Source organism: Coregonus clupeaformis, unplaced genomic scaffold (assembly GCF_020615455.1).
Source record: "Coregonus clupeaformis isolate EN_2021a unplaced genomic scaffold, ASM2061545v1 scaf0387, whole genome shotgun sequence".
Taxonomy (NCBI): Eukaryota; Metazoa; Chordata; class Actinopteri; order Salmoniformes; family Salmonidae; genus Coregonus; species Coregonus clupeaformis.
The window spans coordinates 194,384-221,867 of NW_025533842.1; positions in this window are offsets into that span (position 1 = coordinate 194,384).

The window sequence follows — 27,484 nt, forward strand, 5'->3', positions numbered from 1 at the left end:
TGTTACCTCCTCTGTTAGTTTGGCTCCTGGCTCTGGACTGAACGACTGTCAGGGAGAGCTACTATGTAGTGAAACAAAACAGGCTGTCATCTCCGTAACAAGTTAGTCCGCTAGCCGGGGCTTTACACACACACACACACACACACACACACACACACACACACACACACACACACACACACACCTCACTGTCTGATACAGGATGGTATAGCAGCATTGCTTCCACACACATGCACACACAGACAGACAGACAGACAGACACATACACACATACAAACACACCTCCATGTCGGAGACAGGCTAGTACAACAGCACTGCCTCTTATACCCTCCAACCATCCACATCCAGGCTCTGAGAGCTGACATGTTGTAACACAGAGGTCTCTGCTAAATTGGGCAGCCAGGAAATACTTACCTTTGAGAACATTTTACAATAGGTTTGTTGTTGGTTTTTGGAGGGTTATTGTGATTTAGAGAGAAGTTGTTATGCATTGATAGTATGGATAGTCGATAGTCTAGGACCCTCAAAATTCTAATCAGTTCCACTGCTTTTTTTAAATTATTCCCCTCTAATCAGGGACTAATTTAGACCTGGGATACCAGGTGTGTGCAATTAATTATCAGGTAGAAAACCAGCAGTATTCTGGGTAAGATTTGAATACCCCTGGTCTAGGAAGATGCATTATGTTACAATACAATTGCTGAATAATACTGCAGCCAATTCAACCAAGAAAATGTGTTTCCTTTTATTTGTTTGGAACTGTATATTCTAGGTTACACAGTATACCATAGTGATTATAACACTTGATGGACATTTCCAAACAAATATGAACCTCAACACAATATATACGACGACCCAAAAAAATGTACAGGGCTGTTGTTCAGAACATGTATGAATAAGTATAAATTTGCTGCCTTGGTGTTTGTCTTTGCCCATTCATTGTACAAACACCACACAGCCTCCCTCGGTCTGTATGCAGTTGCAGACAGGAAGCCAAGCGCTTCTTACAATTATTCTCTCATTTGTTTTGGGCTCCCCCTGGACAGGATGGGGCTGACTGTCAATCCCACTAGTAATTAGAGGCGATCTCTCCCCACGGAGGAAGTGTCTCTTTGAGTATCATGTTATGTGCCCTCCTACTCTGCCCCAATAAATAGCAAGTGTTTGTGTGGAACGTGGGGGGCTGTGTGCGTGTGTGTGCACTCGCGTGTGTGTGCACTCGCGTGTGTGTGTATGTGCCTGTGCCTGCGTGTGTGTGTATGACAGGCTGCACAATACCAGTGAAGAAGCTGAAGTGTTAGTCTTGTCTGTAATCACATTTCCCAGAAAGTCAAGATGGAAATGTGCACTAGGGCATAGGATACCATCCACAGCTATCAACCCACTATGATTTGAAATGTCATGACAATATGCAAAGACTACGGTAAACCATAGCTATTTATACCTATGGTAAACCATCTGTATGCTATTACCCATACCTGCATACAGTGGGGAAAAAAGTATTTAGTTAGCCACCAATTGTGCAAGTTCTCCCACTTAAAAAGATGAGAGAGGCCTGTAATTTTCATCATAGGTACACGTCAACTATGACAGACAAAATGAGAAGAAGAAAAATCCAGAAAATCACATTGTAGGATTTTTTATGAATTTATTTGCAAATTATGGTGGAAAATAAGTATTTGGTCAATAACAAAAGTTTCTCAATACTTTGTTATATACCCTTTGTTGGCAATGACACAGGTCAAACGTTTTCTATAAGTCTTCACAAGGTTTTCACACACTGTTGCTGGTATTTTGGCCCATTCCTCCATGCAGATCTCCTCTAGAGCAGTGATGTTTTGGGGCTGTCGCTGGGCAACACGGACTTTCAACTCCCTCCAAAGATTTTCTATGGGGTTGAGATCTGGAGACTGACTAGGCCACTCCAGGACCTTGGAATGCTTCTTACGAAGCCACTCCTTCGTTGCCCGGGCAGTGTGTTTGGGATCATTGTCATGCTGAAAGACCCAGCCACGTTTCATCTTCAATGCCCTTGCTGATGGAAGGAGGTTTTCACTCAAAATCTCACGATACATGGCCCCATTCGTTCTTTCCTTTACACGGATCAGTCGTCCTGGTCCCTTTGCAGAAAAACAGCCCCAAAGCATGATGTTTCCACCCCCATGCTTCACAGTAGGTATGGTGTTCTTTGGATACAACTCAGCATTCTTTGTCCTCCAAACACGACGAGTTGAGTTTTTACCAAAAAGTTATATTTTGGTTTCATCTGACCATATGACATTCTCCCAATCCTCTTCTGGATCATCCAAATGCACTCCAGCAAACTTCAGACGGGCCTGGACATGTACTGGCTTAAGCAGGGGGACACGTCTGGCACTGCAGGATTTGAGTCCCTGGCGGCGTAGTGTGTTACTGATGGTAGGCTTTGTTACTTTGGTCCCAGCTCTCTGCAGGTCATTCACTAGGTCCTCCCGTGTGGTTCTGGGATTTTTGCTCACCGTTCTTGTGATCATTTTGACCCCACGGGGTGAGATCTTGCGTGGAGCCCCAGATCGAGGGAGATTATCAGTGGTCTTGTATGTCTTCCATTTCCTAATAATTGCTCCCACAGTTGATTTCTTCAAACCAAGCTGCTTACCTATTGCAGATTCAGTCTTCCCAGCCTGGTGCAGGTCTACAATTTTGTTTCTGGTGTCCTTTGACAGCTCTTTGGTCTTGGCCATAGTGGAGTTTGGAGTGTGACTGTTTGAGGTTGTGGACAGGTGTATTTTATACTGATAACAAGTTCAAACAGGTGCCATTAATACAGGTAACGAGTGGAGGACAGAGGAGCCTCTTAAAGAAGAAGTTACAGGTCTGTGAGAGCCAGAAATCTTGCTTGTTTTATGGTGACCAAATACTTATTTTTCACAATAATTTGCAAATAAATAAATTAAAAATCCTACAATGTGATTTTCTGGATTTTTTTTCCTCATTTTGTCTGTCATAGTTGACGTGTACCTATGATGAAAATTACAGGCCTCTCTCATCTTTTTAAGTGGGAGAACTTGCACAATTGGTGGCTGACTAAATACTTTTTTCCCCCACTGTATATATCATCCTATATGTATCACTGGTGTTTCCCATATGTCAAAGAATGGAAAGAAATGCAGAGAAAACGAGGAGAGAACATGTAACAATTTACACTCATTATCGTCTTCAACAGAAATAGAACGTAATTCTGTGAAATCACTGGGAGAGTATAGGCAGCAATCACTTGAACAAGGACTAGATTCAAAAACCACAAAAGGTTTAATATGTCCAGATTAGAGATTTTACATTGTGAAACACTTATAAGTAGCTATTGTTCATACAATCCTCCCCTTTGGTATTCATACACTGCTCAAAAAAATAAAGGGAACACTTAAACAACACAACTCCAAGTCAATCCCACTTAGGAAGGAACACTGATTGACAATAAATGTCACATGCTATTGTGCAAATGGAATAGACAACAGGTGGAAATTATATGCAATTAGCAAGACACCCCCAATAAAGGACTGGTTTTTCAGGTGTTGACCACAGACCACTTCTCAGTTCCTATGCTTCCTGGCTGATGTTTTGGTCACTTTTGAATGCTGGCGGTGCTTTCACTCTAGTGGTAGCATGAGACGGAGTCTACAACCCACACAAGTGGCTCAGGTAGTGCAGCTCATCCAGGATGGCACATCAATGCGAGCTGTGGCAAGAAGGTTTGCTGTGTCTGTCAGCGTAGTGTCCAGAGCATGGAGGCGCTACCAGGAGACAGGCCAGTACATCAGGAGACGTGGAGGAGGCCGAAGGAGGGCAACAACCCAGCAGCAGGACCGCTACCTCCGCCTTTGTGCAAGGAGGAGCAGGAGGAGCACTGCCAGAGCCCTGCAAAATGACCTCCAGCAGGCCACAAATGTGCATGTGTCTGCTCAAACGGTCAGAAACAGACTCCATGAGGGTGGTATGAGGGCCTGACATCCACAGGTGGGGGTTGTGCTTACAGCCCAACACCATGCAGGACGTTTGGCATTTGCCAGAGAACACCAAGATTGGCAAATTCACCACTGGCGCCCTGTGCTCTTCACAGATGAAAGCAGGTTCACACTGAGCACGTGACAGACGTGACAGAGTCTGGAGACACCGTGGAGAACGTTCTGCTGCTTGCAACATCCTCCAGCATGACCGGTTTGGCGGTGGGTCAGTAATGGTGTGGGGTGGCATTTCTTTGGGGGGCCGCACAGCCCTCCATGTGCTCACCAGAGGTAGCCTGACTGCCATTAGGTACCGAGATGAGATCCTCAGACCCCTTGTGAGACCATATGCTGGTGCGGTTGGCCCTGGGTTCCTCCTAATGCAAGACAATGCTAGACCTTATGTGGCTGGAGTGTGTCAGCAGTTCCTGCAAGAGGAAGGCATTGATGCTATGGACTGGCCCGCCCGATCCCCAGACCTGAATCCAATTGAGCACAGTCCAGGAGTTGGCGGATGCTTTAGTCCAGGTCTGGGAGGAGAACCCTCAGGAGACCATCCGCCACCTCATCAGGAGCATGCCCAGGCATTGTAGGGAGGTCATACAGGCACGTGGAAGCCACACACACTACTGAGCCTCATTTTGACTTGTTTTAAGGACATTACATCAAAGTTGGACCAGCCTGTAGTGTGGTTTTCCACTTACATTTTGAGGGTGACTCCAAATCCAGACCTCCATGGGTTGATACATTTGATTTCCATTGATCATTTTTGTGTGATTTTGTTGTCAGCACATTCAACTATGTAAAGAAAAAAGTATTTAATAAGATTATTTCATTCATTCAGATCTAGGATGTGTTATTTTAGTGTTCCCTTAATTTTTTTGAGCAGTGTATTTCTTCTCAGTCCCTCTCACTTGCTCAGGTGAAAGTCAGGGAACAATATTACTCCCATCCTCAGAGATGCATTTGAATTTTTTCCCAGCACAACACAACACAACACAAACACTACAACGCACATTTTTATCAATTATCACCCTTCGGTTAATCACTACATTGTGCATCTCCCAATGGTGCTATCACAAAAGTCGCTAACACAAACCTGTTTGTATTCTTCCCCCAATAGTGTGTGCTTCCCCAGCCAGATAACACAACACTAACACTCCGAAGCACGTTTTTATCAACTACCAGCCTCGCTAATCACTATTGTGTCTATCTCCAAATGGTGCTAACACAAAAGTCGCTAACCAAAACCTTTTTTTTTTTTCATTCCCACCCCTCAGAGTGTGTGTTCTTCCCCAGCCAGACAGCTGCACATCAGTGGTGTCTGAAGGTCAGGGTACAGCCCGGATACCAGCATGAGATGTCACACCAGGACGTGGCATGGCAGCCATGCACAAAATTGCCTCCACAGATCACAGACCACCACCCCATCTGCTGCAGAGGATGGAGAGGAGGGAGAGCTCAATGGTCTATCTAATAGTCCTCTTTGAGGACACACCGGTGGCTTCTCCTGTGTAGTTCAGTTGGTAGAACATGGCGCTTGCAACGCCAGGGTTGTGGGTTCGATTCCCACGGGGGACCAGTATGAAGAAATGTATGCACTCACTACCTGTAAGTCGCTCTGGATAAGAGCGTCTGCTAAATGACTAAAATGTAAAATGTAAATGTAAATAAAGTGTTTACCTCCAGAAACCTGTGCATATTATCACGGTTAGTGGTAACTGTGTATTGGATGCTAGTTGTATTATGTGTGGGAGTTACTAAGGTTTACCTGTTGTCGAGTGAAGTACCATCATTGATAGATCACCGTAGGACAGTAGAAAAATGTATTGTTCTACTTCTATTTTTATATAATTACCCAGGTTTACTTGTTGTGGAATGAAGCACAGTCATTGATAGATCACTGTTACATTAGGAGTAGAGTGAAAAATGAATCAATCTCATTCAATTTCAACCTCTTTAAAGCAAGCTGGTAATTTCTAATAAGTCATGAGGCATGTAATAGAAAAACAAACACAAAGCAGTGAATGTCGCTGACTGGCAGAGGGAAAAGACGCAGAGAACGGGCGAGTGGTGACAGAAAGCTTCTGTGTCTAAGATCCCCTATGTTGTTGGAATAATAAAAGTGCTGACCTCTGGGGGAATTTGATAGCTAGGAAGGCTTGCAGTCACACTGCATAGAATATGTATTATTATTATTATATACAGCTTCACAGATTGGTTGGGTGGGGTGGGGGGATAGATTGCTATACAGAACGTCTGCAATGTGAGCGGAGCGCCTTTCGGGTTTCTATTTCTGTTTCCGTTCCTTGTGGCTGTTGTGTCCTAACTTGGAGGAGTCAATCTTCGCTCACAAAGGAGGAGCCCACCCTCCAGTGGGACATCGTTTATTCATGTTCCAGATTTATTTTTTGCAAACCACGGCCTCCCAGGATTCACACCGCATTTATTAGAGGGGGTAATGAAAATTGAATTAATATGGCGTAGCCCCGCGTGCATTGTGTGACTGGGATGCAATGCAGAGAGTAACCTCTATCCTGAGACGCTTGCTCAGCGCTCGCAGGAACCAACAGCTGCCCCGCCCACCCGTTCGCTTCAAACTTTCTCAGGGAGAAGGGGAAAAGTTTTGAGAGGAGAAAATGATGTCTATAGCTAGGTTTCTATCCAATTGTTGACATGCGAACATTCTAAAATCTGCATAAAAACAACATGCGCATTTTCCCACCAGAGATGTATTTCCATAATATTGACTTGTTGCAGATAAAAGGCTGTGCGTGATGATGTAGTGCACATAAAAGTTACTTTTGCGGTTATGTACCAAATAAAAAATACAACTTGAATGGGTTTCCATGCATTTCCAACTCTCCTGACAGTTTTGTCGCCAAAACAATTGCGTTATATAGCAAATGTGCCCACTCTGGTGTTGGCACGTGCACACTAGCCAACAGCTCACAAACACAGTGCAGGTAGGCTACCTACATGATGAGATTATTATGGACAAAAGAGCAATATAATTTTTATTTGATTAATGGCAGCCAAGCATCGATCATCATGTCACCAAAAGATCATCATGTCACCATCAAGCTTATCCCCATTTTCACCACCCTGTGTTCATCGTAACTTATTTAATCTGTAGCCTAATAAATTGCATGCTTTGCCGAGTCGTAGTGGAAGGACAACATATCATAGCGTGACCCCAAGTTTACTTTGATATGATGGTTATTATATCAATATTTGCACATAAAAACATTTCCATTGCCATTTCTCACATCATTAATTTTACCGACACAAAAATATCCCACCTTGTCGCTATTTCAAAAGTTTTGCATCAGGCCTTTTTTCTAACTACAGACCATCAAAAATAACATTGCATAACTAACTTACACATTTATCATTCTTTAACATTATTTTGATTGACAACTGAGTGAATGCCTTACAGTGTTGGTCAACACCCATCCAATGTACTGTAAATACACGTCTTCATTCTGTAAGATCTGGTGCTTACATCCAACAGTAGAGTTTGTAGCCTAGTTTCAGGGGTGGCAATTCTCTAGATAGAGCCACCCCGAAGCACTCTCACTCACCATTAAGAACTATCCAGCCACTTTCCTAAGAGGACTCTTTCTCTCTCCCGCTCTCCTCTTTATCTCCCCTCTCTGGTGTGTCTTTGTTCAATCCTTATTTTTTCCTTAGTATGCCTTTAATTCATCCATCTACCAGTCTCCTTTCCCTCTGTCTCCCTGACAAGTTAGCCGTTTTAAATGAGCGTTTGTCAAATCAAATTAAATTATATTTGTCACATGCTTTGTAAACAACAGGTGTAGACTAACAGTAAAATACTTATGGTCCCTTCCCAACAATGCAGAGAGACAAATAGAAAAATTATGGAAAGATAACACAAAGAATGAATACACAATGAGTAAAGATAACTTGGCTATATACATGGGGTACCAGTACAGAGTCGATGTGCAGGAGTACAAGGTAATTGAGCAAGACAGTGCATTCGGAAAGTATTCAGACCCCTTGACTTTTTCCAAATTTTTATTATGTAAAAGCCTTATTCTAAAATGTATTCAATTGTTTTTTCCCTCATCAATCTACACACAATATCCCATAATGGAAAAGCAAAAACAGGTTTTTAGAAATGTTTGCAAATGTATTTAAAAAAAACTGAAATATTACATTTACATAAGTATTCAGACCCTTTAATCAGTACTTTGTTGAAGCACCTTTGGCAGCGATTACAGTCTTGAGTCTTCTTGGGTATGACGCTACAAACTTGGCACACCTGTATTTGTGGAGTTTCTGCCATTCTTCTTTGCAGATCCTCTCAAGCTCTGTCACGTTGGATGGGGAGCGTCGCTGCACAGCTATTTTCAGGTCTCTCCAGAGATGTTAGATCGGGTTCAAGTCCGGGCTCTGGCTGGGCCACTCAAGGACATTCAGAAACTTGTCCCGAAGCCACTCCTGCGTTGTCTTAGCTGTGTGCTTAGGGTCGTTGTCCTGTTGGAAGGTGAACCTTCGCCCCAGTCTGAGGTCCTGAGCACTCTGGATCAGGTTTTCATCAATGATCTCTCTGTACTTTGCTCCGTTCATCTTTCCCTCGATCCTGACTAGTCTCCCAGTCCCTGCCACTGAAAAAAATCCCCACAGCATGATGCTGCCACCACCATGCTTCACCGTAGGGATGGTGCCAGGTTTCCTCAAGATGTGACGCTTGGCATTCATGTTTCTCATGGTCTGAGAGTCCTTAAGGTGCCTTTTGGCAAACTCCAAGCGGGCTGTCATGTGCCTGAGGAGTGTCTTCCGTCTGGCCACTCTAGCATAAAGGCCTGATTGGTGGAGTGCTGCAGAGATGGTTGTCCTTCTGGAAGGTTCTCCCATCTCCACAGAGGAACTCTGGAACTCTGTCAGAGTGACCATCGGGTTCTTTGTCACCTCCCTGACCAAGGCTCTTCTCCCCCGATTGCTCAGTTTAGCCGGGCGGCATTGAAGGTCCCCAAGAACACAATAGCCTCCATCATTCTTAAATGGAAGAAGTTTGGATCGACCAAGACTCTATCTAGAAGTGGCCGGCCAGCCAAACTGAGCAATCGGGGAAGAAGGGCCTTGGTCAGGGAGGTGACCAAGAACCCGAAACACAGCCAAGACAATGCAGGAGTGGCTTTGGGACAAGTTTCTGAATATTCCATTTTAGAATAAGGCTGTAACATAACAAAATGTAGAAAAAGTAAAGAGGTCTGAATACTTTCCGAATGCACTGTAAGCGTCCGGATTAGTGTCCCGCTCCTTGAAAGCGGCAGCTCTAGCCTTTAGCTGTATAGATGCTACCTGTAATCCATGGCTTCTGGTTGGGATATGTACCTACTGTCACTGTTGGGACGACATCGTCGATGCAGTTATTAATGAAGCTGGTGATGAATCCTGGAACATATTCCAGTCTGTGCTAGCGAAACAGTCCTGTATCTTAGCATCCGCTTCATCTGACCACTTCCGTATTGAGCGTATCACTGGCACTTCCTGTTTGAGCTTTTGCTTGTAAGCTGGAATCAGGAGGAAATAGTTATTGTCACGCCTGGTCTATTGGTCTGTTACTTAGTGGGATGTCTGCCCTCAGGTAGCTGACGAGAGATGGGTGGAATAGGAAATATGAGAGAGAGAGAGAAAGAGAGAGAGAGAGAGAGAGAAGAGAGAGAGCGATAGAGAGAGAGGGGGAGAAGGAGAGAGAGGGTAAGGAGCAAGAGTAAGAGAGAAGGGGAACAAGAGACAGATGAGAGAGAAGAGAAAACAGGAGAGAGAGGAAGGGAGAGAGAGAGAACATGCATCTTGGTAGCAAGCCAAATTATACACTGCTCAAAAAAGGGAACACTTAAACAACACAATGTAACTCCAAGTCAATCACACTTCTGTGAAATCAAACTGTCCACTTAGGAAGCAACACTGATTGACAATAAATTTCACATGCTGTTGTGCAAATAGAATAGACAACAGGTGGAAATTATAGGCAATTAGCAAGACACCCCCAATAAAGAAGTGGTTCTGCAGGTGGTGACCACAGACCACTTCTCAGTTCCTATGCTTCCTGGCTGATGTTTTGGTCACTTTTGAATGGTGGCGGGGCTTTCACTCTAGTGGTAGCATGAGACGGAGTCTACAACCCACACAAGTGGCTCAGGTAGTGCAGTTCATCCAGGATGGCACATCAATGCGAGCTGTGGCAAGAAGGTTTGCTGTGTCTGTCAGCGTAGTGTCCAGAGCATGGAGGCGCTACCAGGAGACAGGCCAGTACATCAGGAGACGTGGAGGAGGCCGTAGGAGGGCAACAACCCAGCAGCAGGACCGCTACCTCCGCCTTTTGTGCAAGGAGGAGCAGGAGGAGCACTGCCAGAGCCCTGCAAAATGACCTCCATCAGGCCACAAATGTGCATGTGTCTGCTCAAACGGTCAGAAACAGACTCCATGAGGGTGATATGAGGGCCCGACGTCCACAGGTGGGGGTTGTGCTTACAGCCCAACACCGTGCAGGACGTTTGGCATTTGCCAGAGAACACCAAGATTGGCAAATTCGCCACTGGCGCCCTGTGCTCTTCACAGATGAAAGCAGGTTCACACTGAGCACATGTGACAGACGTGACAGAGTCTGGAGACGCCGTGGAGAATGTTCTGCTGCCTGCAACATCCTCCAGCATGACCGGTTTGGCGGTGGGTCAGTCATGGTGTGGGGTGGCATTTCTTTGGGGGGCTGCACAGCCCTCCATGTGCTCGCCAGAGGTAGCCTGACTGCCATTAGGTACTGAGATGAGATCCTCAGACCCCTTGTGAGACCATATGCTGGTGCGGTTGGCCCTGGGTTCCTCCTAATACAAGACAATGCTAGACCTCATGTGGCTGGAGTGTGTCAGCAGTTCCTGCAAGAGGAAGGCATTGATGCTATGGACTGGCCCGCCCGTTCCCCAGACCTGAATCCAATTGAGCACATCTGGGACATCATGTCTCGCTCCATCCACCAACGCCATGTTGCACCACAGACTGTCCAGGAGTTGGCGGATGCTTTAGTCCAGGTCTGGGAGGAGATCCCTCAGGAGACCATCCGCCACCTCATCAGGAGCATGCCCAGGCGTTGTAGGGAGGTCATACAGGCACGTGGAGGACACACACACTACTGAGCCTCATTTTGACTTGTTTTAAGGACATTACATCAAAGTTGGATCAGCCTGTAGTGTGGTTTTCCACTTTAATTTTGAGGGTGACTCCAAATCCAGACCTCCATGGGTTGATCAATTTGATTTCCATTGATAATTTTTGTGTGATGTTGTTGTCAGCACATTCAACTATGTAAAGAAAAAAGTATTTAATAAGATTATTTCATTCATTCAGATCTAGGATGTGTTGTTTAAGTGTTCCCTTTATTTTTTTGAGCAGTGTATAAAGTTTACTCATCACGGTCTATAGGCATCTGTGACAAGACAGAGATATCCCAGTGCATGCAGTGAGAACGAAACCCCCACATTCATGGGCCATCTGCTAGAGCTAACTGCTTTAAAATGGCCAACGAATAAGGTGTTTTGCTCCCCATGATTTTAATTTTTTCTTCTTCTTCTCTTATTCTATCTTACCACTTCACTTGGCCCAGCTCGCTAACATGCTTCAGCACGGCCACTAAGCACATCCTCTCTACCGGGTCCAGAGTTCACACCACTGACAGTGCCAATTCATTAGTGTCCACTGACACAACCCCCAAGTCATAATGTCACGAGACATTACATTTCACTTTATTTTCACAGACACATTTTCTTCCATCAAGAGTCTGGAGGAACAATTAAAAGGCCAAAAAGCAGCGTCTTCTTTTTCAAAAACCTCCAAAAGCATCCTCCATTAGCTCGAAAAGGATGTGCTCCACCATGACAGTAAACACGACAAAGTAACTGAACCGTTACAACCTAGAGACACACACACAGAGACTCATCTACGCATAACTTGGCTCTCTCTCAACACGCCTTTTCAACATTATAATTAAATCAGATCTGCTTCGTAATTATTCTAATAGATACATTATAACTTGATTATTTTACATTACAGCTCTTCACAAATGCGACAATGTCTACCGTGAATTTGAGCTGAATGTGGGATGTGGGATGGCGTCCCCCCCTACTAAGGAGAATACATCGGCATGATGGAGCTCCTCATTTATTTCCGTTTTCCGAGAAGTTACTCAGGGTTCTTCCATTATTCAATTTTTTAATCACCACAAGCCCAGTCAATTAGAACTCATGTAATTTAATTTCAACAACTAATCTGGGAATTGGGGTCCAGACTTTATAATGCACACACTTATATTGTAATTCATCCAAAATATATTACCCGACTCCTTTTCTTTGTATTACCTCATGCCTGGGATATGTTACATTAATGGGGTTTGTAAGACTGGAATTCTTCCCTCTTGAATTACGTGTTACGTAACACAATGGCCTGATGAAATTAGGTATGGATCAGTCGGAGCGGAGGCAACTTTTCTTACAAAAAATCATTTAAATGCAAATACAGGCAGGTCCATAATTATTGGCACCCTTGATAAAGATGAGCAAAAAAAGACTATAAAATAGATAATACAAATACTGAACTATATTGTAGTCAATTTGCAAATTATATTATTTTATAGTAATTCAATTGCACAGATTATGTTTAACAAGTAATAAAAAAGTCAAAAAAGGATAAGGGTCAAAATTATTGGCACCCCTCGTTTCAATACTCTAGTACCCTCCCTTTGCGAGGATAACAACACTGAGCCTTTTTCTTGAATGTTTTATGAGATTGGAGAACACGTTGGGAGGGATCTTCGACCATTCCTCCATACAGAATCTTTCCAGATCCTTAATATCCTTTGTCTGCTCTTATGGACTGCCCTCTTCAATTCAAACTACAGGTTTTCAATGGGGTTCAAGTCCGGAGACTGAGATGGCTATTGCAAAATGTTGATTTTGTGGCCATTTCTTTGTGGATTTTTTTACCATGGCCATCACAGTCTATTACTATTACTGTATTAGTATAAAATAATATAATTTATTATAATTTTCCCATCTTTTTTGCTCATCTTTATCAAGGGTGCCAATAATTATGGACCTGACTGTATATTTCATGAACTTTGGAGGATATGCTTGATTTGTGTATTACACAAAAAAATCTTATGAGTATGATCTTTGCCATCCTAATATTTACATTACTATTAAAACGTACTAAAAGAACTGACATGAACATTGACATCCGTGTTTGGATGAGGAACACCCAGAGAAGCAGTACAAGAGCCAATCAAAAGTGTCCCTGGGGTCATGGAGAGCTAGTGGTTGTTTGCCCTTCTGGAACACCAATTTAAATGGAGATACAAATTAACAGTGATCTTTCGCAAGACGCCTGCTCTAAACTGCATCACGTTTGACCCTGACCACCATCCTCCACATAACCTCTCCTGGCTGCCTGAGGCTAAATGTGTGTTAGAGTACGAGCAGAAGAACCACACTTATAGAGATAAGTGAGGGCGTAGGAGAAAGTGTGTGTGTGTGTGTGTGTGTGTGTGTGTGTGTGTGTGTGTGAGTGTGTGTGTGTGTGTGTGTGTGTGTGTGTGTGTGTGTGTGTGTGTGTGTGTGTGTGTGTGTGTGTGTGTGTGTGTGTGTGTGTGTGTGTGTGTGTGTGTGTGTGTGTGTGTGTGTGTGTGTGTGTGTGTGTGTGTGTGTGTGTGTGTGATCAGGGTGGTGGTGAATGGACAGTCATTCAGGATGACCAGCTTAATAAGATTGAAGGGCCCAAAATGGATTTAAAAAATATATATATATATATATAAAAAATTTACGGAATCATCATAGAATAGTCCTGATTTGGCCTCGTTTTCATAATGCTCATTAAGAAATGCTAGCGGCCATGACTGAAGCCAAGCTAGAGTTGTGTTAGGGGTGTGGTTTGATGTGGGTGTTTCTTGGGTGTGTCTTTGCCTTTAAATCACCAAAAACAAGGGCAGTAGTGAGTAGTGACAGCAAGGTAAACTAAGCTAGCTTTGCTATGGAGAGAAGTTTTAAAGTTGAGGACTTCTCCCCTCCTTACTCGCCATCTCGATGGTCAGCTAATTCAGTTCTATGTGTAGGCTAAAGCCTGCACTGACCTTGTGTTTAGCCAAGCTGACAGGAGATAGCTAGCATAGTTTGGGGATAGCTGCAGCTGGCTAGCCTAACTATAGGGTGTCCAATCAAAAACGCAACTTTTGACCAATGGGTGTTAATTGTGTAGATTATCCTCTTAGAAAACCAATGGGCCAAAGATCATGTCTATCATAACCCGTTCAAAAGTTATTTGAGTTTTTACCCTTGTAGGATGGCCAGAATTAGGGTGACTAAATCAATGGAGGCCAGATTAAAAAAGTGGTCAAAAATCTGGAAAATTGCATTGTGTCAGCTTGGCTGGATTCTGTGCAAGACTTAAGGCTACCGGCTACCTGACAGGTTCACTTTCCCATTGAAATCGTCATCTTTCTTCTCCAATCCGCAGGACATAAAACAATATAGAGGTAAGATGGATATTGATTTTGAGACATGACATGTAGTATTTTCATATTTTAGCATACGCTTTTCATTTTAATTTGAAATTCCTGTTCTTTTTAGAAGATTTCTCACAAAAACAAGCTTATCTCTGTGAAATGTCAACGGAGCACTGAGCGTATACAAAGCTTTTTTTATTCAAAGCCTTTTACAGTTAATTCAGCTTGTGTCATGCTAATTTTGTTTTCTGCGACCCGCGGAAACAACTTTGAAGACGACGACCACAACATGTAAAATCCTCAAAAGTTGGTACAAGATAACCTGCACCGCTATGTCAACAGAGCTCTGTGTTTATTATTGGATGTATTAGGTTACGAAATCCAACTTTGTGGATATAATGTTAATGATCTGTTAGAGAAAGACGCCATTGAACGATTCAGAACATGGTCAAATGTACATTATAACATAAGGAAGCAGAGTGGGTGGACACCCTACTATCTAGCTATCTGTTTGATGGCTCGTCAGAGGTCATAGCGGGATTTCTTAAAAGCATCCCGCTCTCAGATAAGACCGGAGTTCCCTGACATGTTTGAAGAATACACAGGGTCTCGCCACTCCCCTCTTGATAGTACTATTCGATTAAATGGTAGAAAAACGAGGAAGAGTTGATGAGTGACATGTATTGAAAGGGTGATATTACTAAACTCTTGTGATGTACTGTCTTATTAGTAATCACCTTCTGTGCCTGATGGGTATGGCAGCGTAGATCAGCTCCAGGCCGCTCTCGCCACTGATACTGGTCATGAAGGAGCATGACTTCGTCTCCTAAATCTGACCAAGCTCCCAGTGGTATACTGGAGGTATACGCTGGTATATGCCATATACCCACATTCTTTGTGGGCATTGTGTATACTCACTTCTTAATCCCCACGATGTATATCAATGTAGTGTAGTGGAGGTACAGTGCCTTCGGAAAGTATTCTGACCCCTTGACTTTTTCCACATTTTGTTAGTTAAATATTCCTCGATATTAAAAAAGGGCAGATTTGGGGTTAAGTGCCTTACTCCAGGGCACAACGGCAGGAGGTGAGACCTGATGCCAGTACCCTTGGACTACTGGTTCACATCCCTGACAGATTTCCCCCAGTCAGACCCAGGCTTTGACCCAGCAACCCTCAAGTTATAGGTCAGCGTCTCTAACCTCCAAACTGTCAAGGGTGTAGCTTGTCTTTTAGATTCATCCCATGTATGCCACAATCTAGATCTCTAATAACTACATTAAATTGTTGAACAGTGCATTAGTCTGAGAAACATGCATCTGCGTCAGAGGAGATGTTTGTCCTTGGGTGTCCATCACACATCAAATATTCCCTGAAGGTTATCAGGTCTCCTCAGCATTAGATTATGTATAATTTCCAGGAAAGGGAACATAAATGCTGCCTATTCAAGAATACAAACAAGGTTACATTTGAACCTTCGGAAACATAGACTATTTACAAAATGTTTAATGTTGGAAGTCATCATCAATAGTGATCGTGACCTCTGTTTGGAGTAACTGAAATCTAAATTTGCTATACTAGCACTCTTGAACATACTTGACTATCCCTCTATATAAAAGTGAACTGGAGCGAAAGATTGATACAGCTTGAACAAGATACATAACGCTTCATCTTCTTGCCTGTCTCGGAATTAAAATGCAAGGTGTGTTTGATATGTCGCGGTAAATAAGCCTGTATTGCCTTCAAGCCTCCAGGGACTCGTCAGAATATTTCAAATCTATGGATGAATACACTGATTTAGTAGCTCTGAACATACCCTGTGGCTGTTGATGAGGATTTATGAAAGTCAGATGCTGTTGATAACCATTAATAAATCTCAATAAAGGACAGGAGTCTTATTCTGTATGTGTAGAATTTACTGTATGAGGAATTTGGGGCAATGGAGGGGCACTGCAATGGGTGCTGGTATGGCCTCTTCCTAAACCAATGTTCTGAGCTCCTAGTGCTTGAAGAAGTCTCCGAAAATACTTAGAGACAAAGATATCTGATGATTAGAAGTAATGAACTTGATCAACCAAATTAATGACTTAAAGGAATAATTTACATAAAGCTGCAATATGTAACTTTTTGGGCAACCTGACCAAATTCACATAGAAGTGTGAGTTATAGATCTGTCATTGGCATTTAAAGCAAGTCTAAGAAGTGGTAGATCTGTTTTATGTGCGCTATTTCTATGCTTCCAATTCTTAAGTTTTGTTTTTGCGTCTTTTACTTCAGGTTTTTGTACACCAGCTTCAAACAGCTGAAAATACAATATTTGTGCTTATGGAAAATATATTTCACTGCCGTATAGAAGGTACAATGATTCTCTAGACAATGACTGCTTGTTTTGTCACATAATCTGAAATTAGGCAAGCTATTAGAATTTTAGCAACCAGGAAATGGCGGAGCAATTTCTGCATATTGCACCTTTAAATTTCAAAATGACATATTTGTTTGCTTACCCAGTCTTTTGACAAGGAGAGACCGCAATCTATTATTTGGTTTTGTTTAACCTGGCTGCTATCATCAAATGCTAACTTTAGCCAAAAGTCAAAGCCAAACAGCCTTTTCTCAATATTGGATATTAGTCACTCCCTTTCTTTTGATAAAAAACTCCTGTATTGCTGACTGCTCACCGAGCTGCAATCACACCATCAAAAGCTTGATCAAGTTTGAGTTTCCCTGTGCTTCTGGGTTCAAAGCAGCATCCAAACTTTTCAAACCCATCATTCATACCTTTTTTCTCTCAGAGAATCTCCTCACCTGAACTGAGAAGGATATTGATTAGGATACAAGTGGAAGAGCACATTCTGTGAGGTCAAGAATAGGAAGTCTGTTCAGGGGCATTCAATTCCCATAAACCCCTGTTAACCCAAATATCAGCACAACGTGAGGGGGCTTTCAAGGTCAGTGGAGACAACCTTACCTAAATAATTGATGTCATCATGAGGCAATCTCAAACACCCAGAAGTGTGGGCTTCAGTGCCGTAAGTGCTTTTTCCCCTCCTTCCACTCTCATCCATCAGATTGATGGTACTTTTTTCACTTTCTCATGAATCAGCTGTTTTTCTCCATATGCATTGCTGCTTTCCTGGTCAGTGGATGTGATTATTCTGCCCCCCCCTGCAAAGCCATTTTTCTGATATTTGGGTTACACCCCTGTGAGGAAACCCGTACTCACCTTGCCTGGAGGAGAGCGTTGTGATGAACAAAGTCTGAGTGACTCAATGAAACAACAGGCCATATGACAGATGTCCCTCTTCCCACTTTACACGTATAATAACTAAGAAACATGAGTTCAATCTTTAATAAACTGAAAAGGTGTCCATATGAGGCTGTCCTAAGATGGACACCGTACAGCTAGCTGATTGATCAATTTTGCCATCTGTTGATACAGTGGACTTGCAGACAGAGAACATTAAGAATATCTTCACCTACTGTACACCCCTTTACAAGTACATAAGGATTCATTTACATGCCGTCAACAACAACATAAAATGCCTTATGTCTCCCATCTAAAATGCCCTAACTGTAGCTACTATTCTCATTAAATATAATTACCTCCCACTCAAGTCTCTCTCCAGTGCATTCCCCCAATGCTCCCTAAAATGCCACTGCCACTTGTTACCCTCAAGGACACCAGTAACATCAGATTCTTTGAAAGATCACAGGACTGACTGAAATAGAAAGTTCAAAGACCCTCTGAAATGCATTTACCGCACACTGCTCCCTGAGTATTTTCCACTTTCGAAATAAGAGTAAAATCACAATGAATATATAAAATGAAGATGAATAACAGTGATGTTTTTCCCATCTGCAGCTGCTGCTTGTTTCCAAATGGCACTCTATTTCCTACTGTAGTGCACTGCTTTTGAACAAAGCCTTATGGGCCCTGGTCAAAGGTAGTGCACTTTAAAGGGAATAGGGTGCAATTTGGGATACAACCTTTGTCTAAGAGTCACATCAAGGGCTATCAATGGTTCTTTATCAGGATCCTTTGATGCACCTTTTTTTTTTTTTTGAATCGCCTAATTAAATAGATGTGCTTACTATTGATTCGTCCTCCTTCTCTCCTGTTGTGATCCAGATGCATTTTTCCTATTGATCCACAGCTTCAGTCTGCATGAGCAGTGTACCGACACAGTATTTTTAATCCCCGAGCAATTATGTATTGATTTCGCAAAACTTTTAGTTTTGCGATGAAATACATGTACAGTACATACACATTCGGTCAGTAGGTGGCCATTTCCATCCTTAGACCAATATTGGCAAAATCGGTCTCACAGGGCTCTAATTTCCAAAGTAATTACGAGGAATGCCATTAAATGATTCAACCCTAATAGTTCCTCCATAATCAATGTCATGTAATCCAAACAAAGTGCAGACTAGATCCACTTTCCTCCTTGATGAGTCTGCAAGGAAATAGTTACGCTTCTCTCCAGTCATCATCATTATTCTGACAGCTCTTGATGTATGCTAGTCAACAACTTTTCCAGTATAAAATCTGGGCTTGATTTACATTATTTCTAAATATGGCTGAGACTTCAAGGTACGTACAGATCCATTGCGGTTTTGATATGGGAAGAGCTTTGTTGTGAAAAAACAAAAACACAATGGCTCTATTTCCGTCGAGTGACAATTCTCTGTAGTCTTGTGGATGAAAGAAGTTGAATTTATGAGACAAAGGCGGTGAAAGCAGTACACAGACATCTTTCTTGACAGATGACTGAAAAACACAGGGTGGCAACTAGAAAGAAAAGCACAAAGTCCTTACACGCTGAGGTAACACTTTGGACAAGATGTCCGTCGCTACCAGATGTAACAGTCTGAGCTCTGTCACTTACGGTCTTTGTAGTTGGTGCGTTTGGTGTGTGTTTATTGTATCTCTGGTCTTTGCTTTGTTGTTTCCTCTTCTACCCTGATAATATGTGCTTCTTTCTTCCACTGTGAGAGCCATGCGCGGCAATTCTTCACTTCCACCCTCTGCAGTCAGTGAGGCCTCGTACACACCTGCAGTTAAAAAGTTGCAAAAGCTGTTTTGTACTCCATGTTTATGTTTTGCAGTTACCGTAATGTAATGATAACCCTTTGGAGCCGGTAACGATCATATTTTCACTTATTTACTTACATGTACTTAGTCCACCTGGATGAGGCCGCAGCTTGTAACCTGTCCCATGAGAGACATCTCTTCCAGCTCAGCCACCACTGTCTGTCCCCACGTTGTTTTTGGCCTGCCTTGGTTGCGCTTTCCGGTGTCCATCTGCAGGGAAATATTTTCATGAATACTTTCTTGGAGTACATGTTTATTTCAGAAGTGGAGATAGAGTTGTCCAAAGTTGACCCATTTTGCATACCCCACCACATGAGACATCCATGTCTTCATCACTGAAAAAGATAAACGGTTGAGTTTGATATAATTTTAAAGCTTACAAACAGGGTTGTCAAACTATTTGATCATTTCTATAAATGTTTACCTTTAACGTCAATTATTAAAAAATACGTAAACTCTGGGTTTTTGTTTTCTCATGTTGCAGCTGAGACCCTATTTTACATAATCTGAGGTGTCTGTGTTGTGCTCGCCATTGGTTGAGATACAGCATGCTCTTGAATACAGGGTGGGTGTCATGTTTTGGCTGATAAATGTACTAAAATGGGAACAACATTTCAACTTTAAATCGTATCACAAATATGGTTTGAGGTCCACATATCAGAGAATGTTGACTTGAATGGGAATATAAATTGTTTTACATTTCACTGTCAATCTTCCATAGGAAACCTATTGAAATCATAGAAATATATACAATAGAATTTAAGATGACATTCGACGGTAGGTGGACCCGCAGACATGTTTGTGGTAGTAATTGGACATAAAAATGTTAATTAAATTTAAATGTAAATGGTGTACCGGCTAAATTGCAGTGGTCTGAAGGGATAGGTCCATTCTATGAATTATATTTATATGATTGAAATGACACCCATCCTTTATTCAAGAGCATGCTGTGTCTCAAACAATGGCGGGCACAACACAAACACCTCAGATTATGTAAATTAGCGTCTAAACTACAACATATGCAAAAAATACAAATATCTCACTTTACGCGTCTTAAGATAATTGAAAGGTTCAAAAAAAAAAAATGTTTTTATTAAAAAACATAGATTTCATTATAAAATAGTTTGACAACCCTGTTTGTACGCTTTTAAATGATATAAAACTCAACCGTTAATCTTTTACAGCGATGGAGAGATGGATGGCTCATGGCATGGTGGGTATGCAAAATGATCACCTTTGAGTACCACTATCTCCTGAATGTTTTATAATAAATAATAATAATAATATGCCATTTAGCAGACGCTTTTATCCAAAGCGACTTACAGTCATGCGTGCATACATTTTTGTGTATGGGTGGTCCCGGGGATCGAACCCACTACCTTGGCGTTACAAGCGCCGTGCTCTACCAGCTGAGCTACAGAGGTCCAAAAAAGTCACTTTCTGACCACTTCTACCATGGGCAAATATGTATGGAAAGTTTTGTTCAAATCAAAAGGGGTGCGGTCAAAAAGTCATTGAAATCAAATGGAACAACCCTATGGTCTTATCTCAAATCCTTCTCCATAATTAATGAGCAACCTGGAGAAAGGTCTATAACCCAATAAATCTAGGAGTGTATAAAGAATTTCTGAAAATGTAGAATAAGCTACCACTGACTACAAGGGAGATATCTGAACCTAAACAAGGACAAGGGTAGGAAATGCTCAGTTATGGAATTACTCAAAATGTTCAAAATGTTCAAATTAATTCAGTAAATCGTTGCAGACTTAGTTTCGCAGAAAGTAGTTTAACTTGTTTATATAAGCAAATTCCCTGTGTCTGAATATTTAATACAGTTTTACAGAAACCCTGCTGGCTCATGAATATGTACGCATTAAAACTGGGAGACTTGCACTTGGTAAGGGAGCTTTTCAGGGGAATTTAATTTACCAAGAAAGGTATGTCCGTCGTGTTTATTTCCATTGTCACAAGACTGTTGAACTGCTTTTATCTATCACTTTCAGAACTAAACTACTGATTTTAAGAAGAAGAAATGCTTCATGTTTTTTTTTATGAATACTACAGTATTTTGATAAACACGCTTTTAAACTGACCAAAGAAGAGTGTAAAAAACAATACCATCAAACTTTCCAAGGAATACTGGTTGCCAGTAAAAGTGATTACTGTTCTATTGAATATTCTAATGAGATATTGTCACTGTACTTCCTTCATAGAGATTTGCTCAGAAATGTGTTCAAAGCAATAATTTTCCATGAATGCTTCTCTAGAATGTACCCCAGCCCATGTAAATAAATGAACCAACGGGACAAAAGTCATTTTCTGACTGTAGAATGAAAGTCTCAACCCAATAAATAAATTATTGGAACATTGAGGAGGAGGATTGGGGCTGTGGCTATGTACCCACCAAAGGATGTTTTCTAGTGGTTTGTAGTCCTCAGCCGGATTAATTCAGGGGCCGAAGCCCGTGGGGGCCTGAGAGGCAGGCAAAATGTTTTATTGACCACAGGAGCCCGCTTTCAATGTTCAAAACACACCCGGTAGCATAATTTAGCAACAGGATCAATAGTTTCTAAAACATAACTGTGGATTGAGTTTTATTATAAGCACATACAGGTAACTGCCAAAATAAAGGAAACACCAACATAAAGTGTCTTAATAGGGTGTTGGGCCACCACGAGCTGCCAAAACAGCTTCAATGCACCTTGGCATAGATTCTACAAGTGGACGTAAACCATGCCAGGAAAATGCACCCCTCATCATAACATACAGTGCCTTCAGAAAGTATTCACACCCCTTGACCTTTTTAACATTTGGGGATTAAAATGGATTTAATTGTATTTTTTTGTCAACGATCTACACAAAATACACTGTAATGTCAAAGTGGAAGAAACATTCTACATATATCTTGATTACATAGGTAATCAACCCCCTGAGTCAATACATGTTAGAATCACCTTTGGCATCGATTACAGCTGTGAGTCTTTCTGGGTAAGTCTCTAAGAGCTTTGCACACCTGGATTGTACAATATTTCACATTACTATTTTTACAATTCTTCAAGTGCTGTCAAGTTGGTTGTTGATCGTTGCTAGATAGCTATTTTCAAGTCTTGCCATAGATTTTCAAGCCGATTTAAGTTAAAACTGTAACCAGGCCACTCAGGAACATTCAACATTGTCTTCGTAAGCAACTCCAGTGTATATTTGGCCTTGTGTTTTAGGTTATTGTCCTGCTGAAAGGTGAATTTGTCTCCCAGTGTCTGTTGGAAAGCAGACTGAACCAGGTTTTCCTCTAGGATTTTCCTCTAGGATGTGCTTAGCTCTATTCCGTTTCTTTTTATCCTAAGGTGATTCTAACATGTATTGACTCAGGGGTGTGAATACTTATGTAAATTAGATATCTGTATTTCATTTTCAATACATTTGCACAAAAAAATGTAGACGTTTTCACTTTCTCATTATGGGGTATTGTGTGTAGATGGGTGAGAAAAAAATGTTATAATTGTTTAATTCAGGCTGTAACACAACAAAATGTGGAATAGGTCAAGGGGTATGAATACTTTCTAAAGGCACTGTATATAATAAGGATGTGGTAGCCTACGGGTGATGTTAAACACTTCTCCAATCATTGTTGAGATCTGATTTCTGCACAGCGCAAGAGGAGACGTAGGTCAATGTCATTGGCCTATCTTCATCCAATCACATTTCTCAAATCCTTTTGCGTTAAATTCCAGCTAAACTTGGAGCGGACTGTTAGGCCTAACTACTTACAAGAAGTGTGCTTCTGACGAAGAGCTACAAAAGTAAGTAAATAGCCATATTAGACTGAAAGATATAAGCTAATTTCGTCAAACTTGTGAGGCTCTCCATGCTCATTAGTTGCTCATTCAACATATTTGCTACTACTTCACTCAATCCCATTTTTATAAGTCTCCCTTTCTAACTATTTTGGGATAACGCTTCATTTTAAGGGGTCCTTATTACAAAGTATTGTTATTAATTGTAATAATTCATAGTTTCACTCTAATAACAACAGGTAACTGGTGATAATCTCCCGAGTGGCGCAGTGGTCTAAGGCACTGCATCGCAGTGCTAGCTGTGCCACTAGAGATCCTGGTTCGAATCCAGGCTCTGCTGTAGCCGGCCGCAACCGGGAGACCAATGGGGCGGCGCACAATTGGCCCAGCGTCGTCCAGTGTAGGGGAGGGAATGGCCGGCAGGGAGGTAGCTCAGTTGGTAGAGCATGGCGTTTGCAACGCCAGGGTTGTGGGTTCGATTCCCATGGGGTATGAAAATTAAAAAGAATAATGTATGCACTAACTGTAAGTCGCTCTGGATAAGAGCGTCTGCTAAATGACGTAAATGTAATAATTGCAGTCTATAATTACAGAGGTCTAACAATGAATGCTTGTTACTATGCTTTATACAAATGTTAAAGTTTCTGATAGCATTCCAACACACCATATTGGTGCTATCCAGGAACCTTGGGACATCCTTACCCTAAACCCTAATCTTGACCCTAACCCTTACCTTAACCATTTTAAATGTCCACTTCAATGGGATAGGGATGTCCCAATGATCCAGGATTGCACGGACCGCACCATATTTTAGCCTGCACAAACAAAGTGTTAGCCAATAGAAAACCGACCACCTCCTTGACATAACTCAGCAATAAAGGGCTCTTGAGTCTGATGCCCTTGCCCAATGGCAAAAACGGTTTCACAAACGATTCACATTTTTTTTAAATACTTGAAATTGTTAAATCATTTAACGGTGCATTTGACAATGGGTCAATTACTTTAACCATCAATTAAACATTTTTAGACACATTAATAAACAGTTACTGTATGGTTAAAATTGTGAAATAGTCATTCATGCTTGCCAAATTGTAAGCTTGGTTGAATAATGGTTTATAAATGCACAAAAAATTATCATAAGACAAACACTTATTCCATCATGTAACCTTGCAAGGGTTTCACTGTTGAGGAACATTCTCACTTTTGGATGGGATGCAATGGTGCAATTATGTATTTATCCCAGAAATTAAGGCATCATGTCAAGATCTGCCCATCACGCTAAAAATAAGGATGACCTCAAACGTGCCCATGTGTTGACACTGACGACATGTGACAGTGCGCAAAGAACAGGGTCGAGAAGAAGATCAGTGTGCAAAATCCAGATATGAAAGATTGCCATGTGTTGTAGGTCAAAAACGTCAACACAGGAGAGAGAAAATAAGTTTTCCATGCAATTTGTTTTGCTATTTTGGATACATGAATTCTGCTTGACGATTTAGCATAGGTAGTTCACTAACGTTAGGTAGCTAGCGTTTGCTAGCTAGCTAACTGTAACTACATAGAACACCTTAGCTGGCATTTTTGTTTGGCCTACCAACTAAGCTAGCTAGTTACCATCTACAGAATTTCCATGCAATCTGTTGAGTTTTTGGGATTAGCTAACACGTTAGGTAGCTAGCTAGTTTTCTAACCTTGGCTAGCTAGCAACAGTGAGGGTAAAAAGTATTTGATCCCCTGCTGATTTTGTACGTTTGCCCACTGACAAAGACATGATCAGTCTATAATTTTAATGGTAGGTTTATTTGAACAGTGAGAGACAGAATAACAACAAAAAAATCCAGAAAAATGCATGTCAAAAATGTCATAAATTGATTTGCATTTTAATGAGGGAAATAAGTATTTGACCCCTCTGCAAAACATGACTCAGTACTTGGTGGCAAAACCCTTGTTGGCAATCACAGAGGTCAGACGTTTCTTGTAGTTGGCCACCAGGTTTGCACACATCTCAAGAGGGATTTTGCATAAATGTTTCAACCTCCATGTTTGACGGTGGGGATGGTGTTCTTGGGGTCATAGGCAACATTCCTCCTACTCCAAACATGGCGAGTTGAGTTGATGGCAAAGAGCTCGATTTTGGTCTCATCTGACCCTTTCACCCAGTTCTCCTCTGAATCATTCAGATGTTCATTGGCAAACTTCAGACGGGCCTGTATATGTGCTTTCTTGAGCAGGGGGACCTTGCGGGCGCTGCAGGATTTCAGTCCTTCACAGCGTAGTGTGTTACCAATTGTTTTCTTGGTGTCTATGGTCCCAGCTGCCTTGAGATCATTGACAAGATGCTCCCGTGTAGTTCTGGGCTGATTCCTCACCGTTCTCATGATCATTGCAACTCCACGAGGTGAGATCTTGCATGGAGCCCCAGGCCGAGGAAGATTGACAGGTCTTTTGTGTTTCTTCCATTTGTGAATAATCGCACCAACTGTTGTCACCTTTTCACCAAGCTGTTTGGCGATGGTCTTGTAGCCCATTCCAGCCTTGTATAGGTCTACAATCTTGTCCCTGACATCCTTGGAGAGCTCTTTGGTCTTGGCCATGGTGGAGAGTTTGGAATCTGATTGATTGATTGCTTCTGTGGACAGGTGTCTTTTATACAGGTAACAAGCTGAGATTAGGAGCACTCCCTTTAAGAGTGTGCTCCTAATCTCAGCTCGTTACCTGTATAAAAGACACCTGGGTGCCAGAAATCTTTCTGATTGAGAGGGGGTCAAATACTTATTTCCCTCATTAATGTTATGATTTAACTGGATAAGAACCCAAATGCAGACAAGTACACCAAGCCAGAGAAGTTTTAACAGGTTTATTTACAATGTTCAAAGTCCAGGTTTCCAAATATATGGGAAGAGCAAGTCCAGGTACAGGGAGGGTAACAGATCCAGATCAGGGCAGGTGTGGTACCGTAATGTCCTAGTGTCCGTGGTGAGTCCAAAAGAGAGGTCCGGTAATGGAGAGCAGGATGGTGGTGGCAGGAGTGAAGCGGAGGCAGGAGTCAGGTTCCAAATATCTGTGGCACAGGAGAAAAAGTAAATAGAACAGACCAAAAACACAAAGAGCAAAAATAACCAGGTTGAGTCGGCAGCGAGACTAACATGGTCGTCTTGACTATGATCTGACGATGAGTGGAAAGTTTGACCGGGTCTTAAAGGCTGAGGTGATTATGGTGAATGAGCTGCAGCTGGAACCCTGACTCCCGCACACCAGACTTCACTCCTGCAATCAAGGACAGACAGAGGGGAGGGGGAGAGCAGAGAGAGAGCTACCTAGCAGCAGTAGGCCTAACAGTACCCCCCTCTACGGACGCCACCTGGCGGCCGACGGGTTTATCGGGATGTAACCTATGAAACTCTCGGACCAGATCAGGATCCACAATGAAGCTCCTGGGCACCCAGGAACGTTCCTCGGGACCATAACCCTCCCAATCCACCAGGTACTGGAAACCACGACCTCGGCGGCGAACATCCAGAAGTCGCCGGACAGTGTAGACCGGACCCCCACCCACGATCTTGGGCGGAGGAGGGGGACGAGAGGGCGGGCACAAAGGGCTAACCGACACAGGCTTAATCTGGGAAACATGAAAGGTGGAATGAACCCGTAGGGAGGCAGGAAGCTGTAGCTTAACCGCGCAGGGGTTAACAATAGACAGTATCTTGAACGGTCCTATAAAACGAGGCGCCATCTTCTTAGACTCCACCTTCAATGGAAGGTCCCGTGACTTCAGCCATACCTCTTGACCAGGAGAGTAACCGGGAGCCTGGGACCGGTGACGGTTGGCTTGCCTCTGCATGTACGCCGAAGCTCGGGACAGAGCTACCCTGGCCTTCCTCCAGACCTTGAAGCAGCGGCGCATGTGGGACTGCACCGAGGGTACCGCAAGTTCCCTCTCTTGGGAAGGGAACAGGGAGGTTGATAACCCAGAGCACACAGAAAAGGAGACAAACCAGAGGAAGCGTTAGTCAAGGTGTTATGAGCATATTCCACCCAGGGGAGCATGGAGCTCCATGACCCAGGGTTAGACCCAGTGACACAGCGAAGAGCG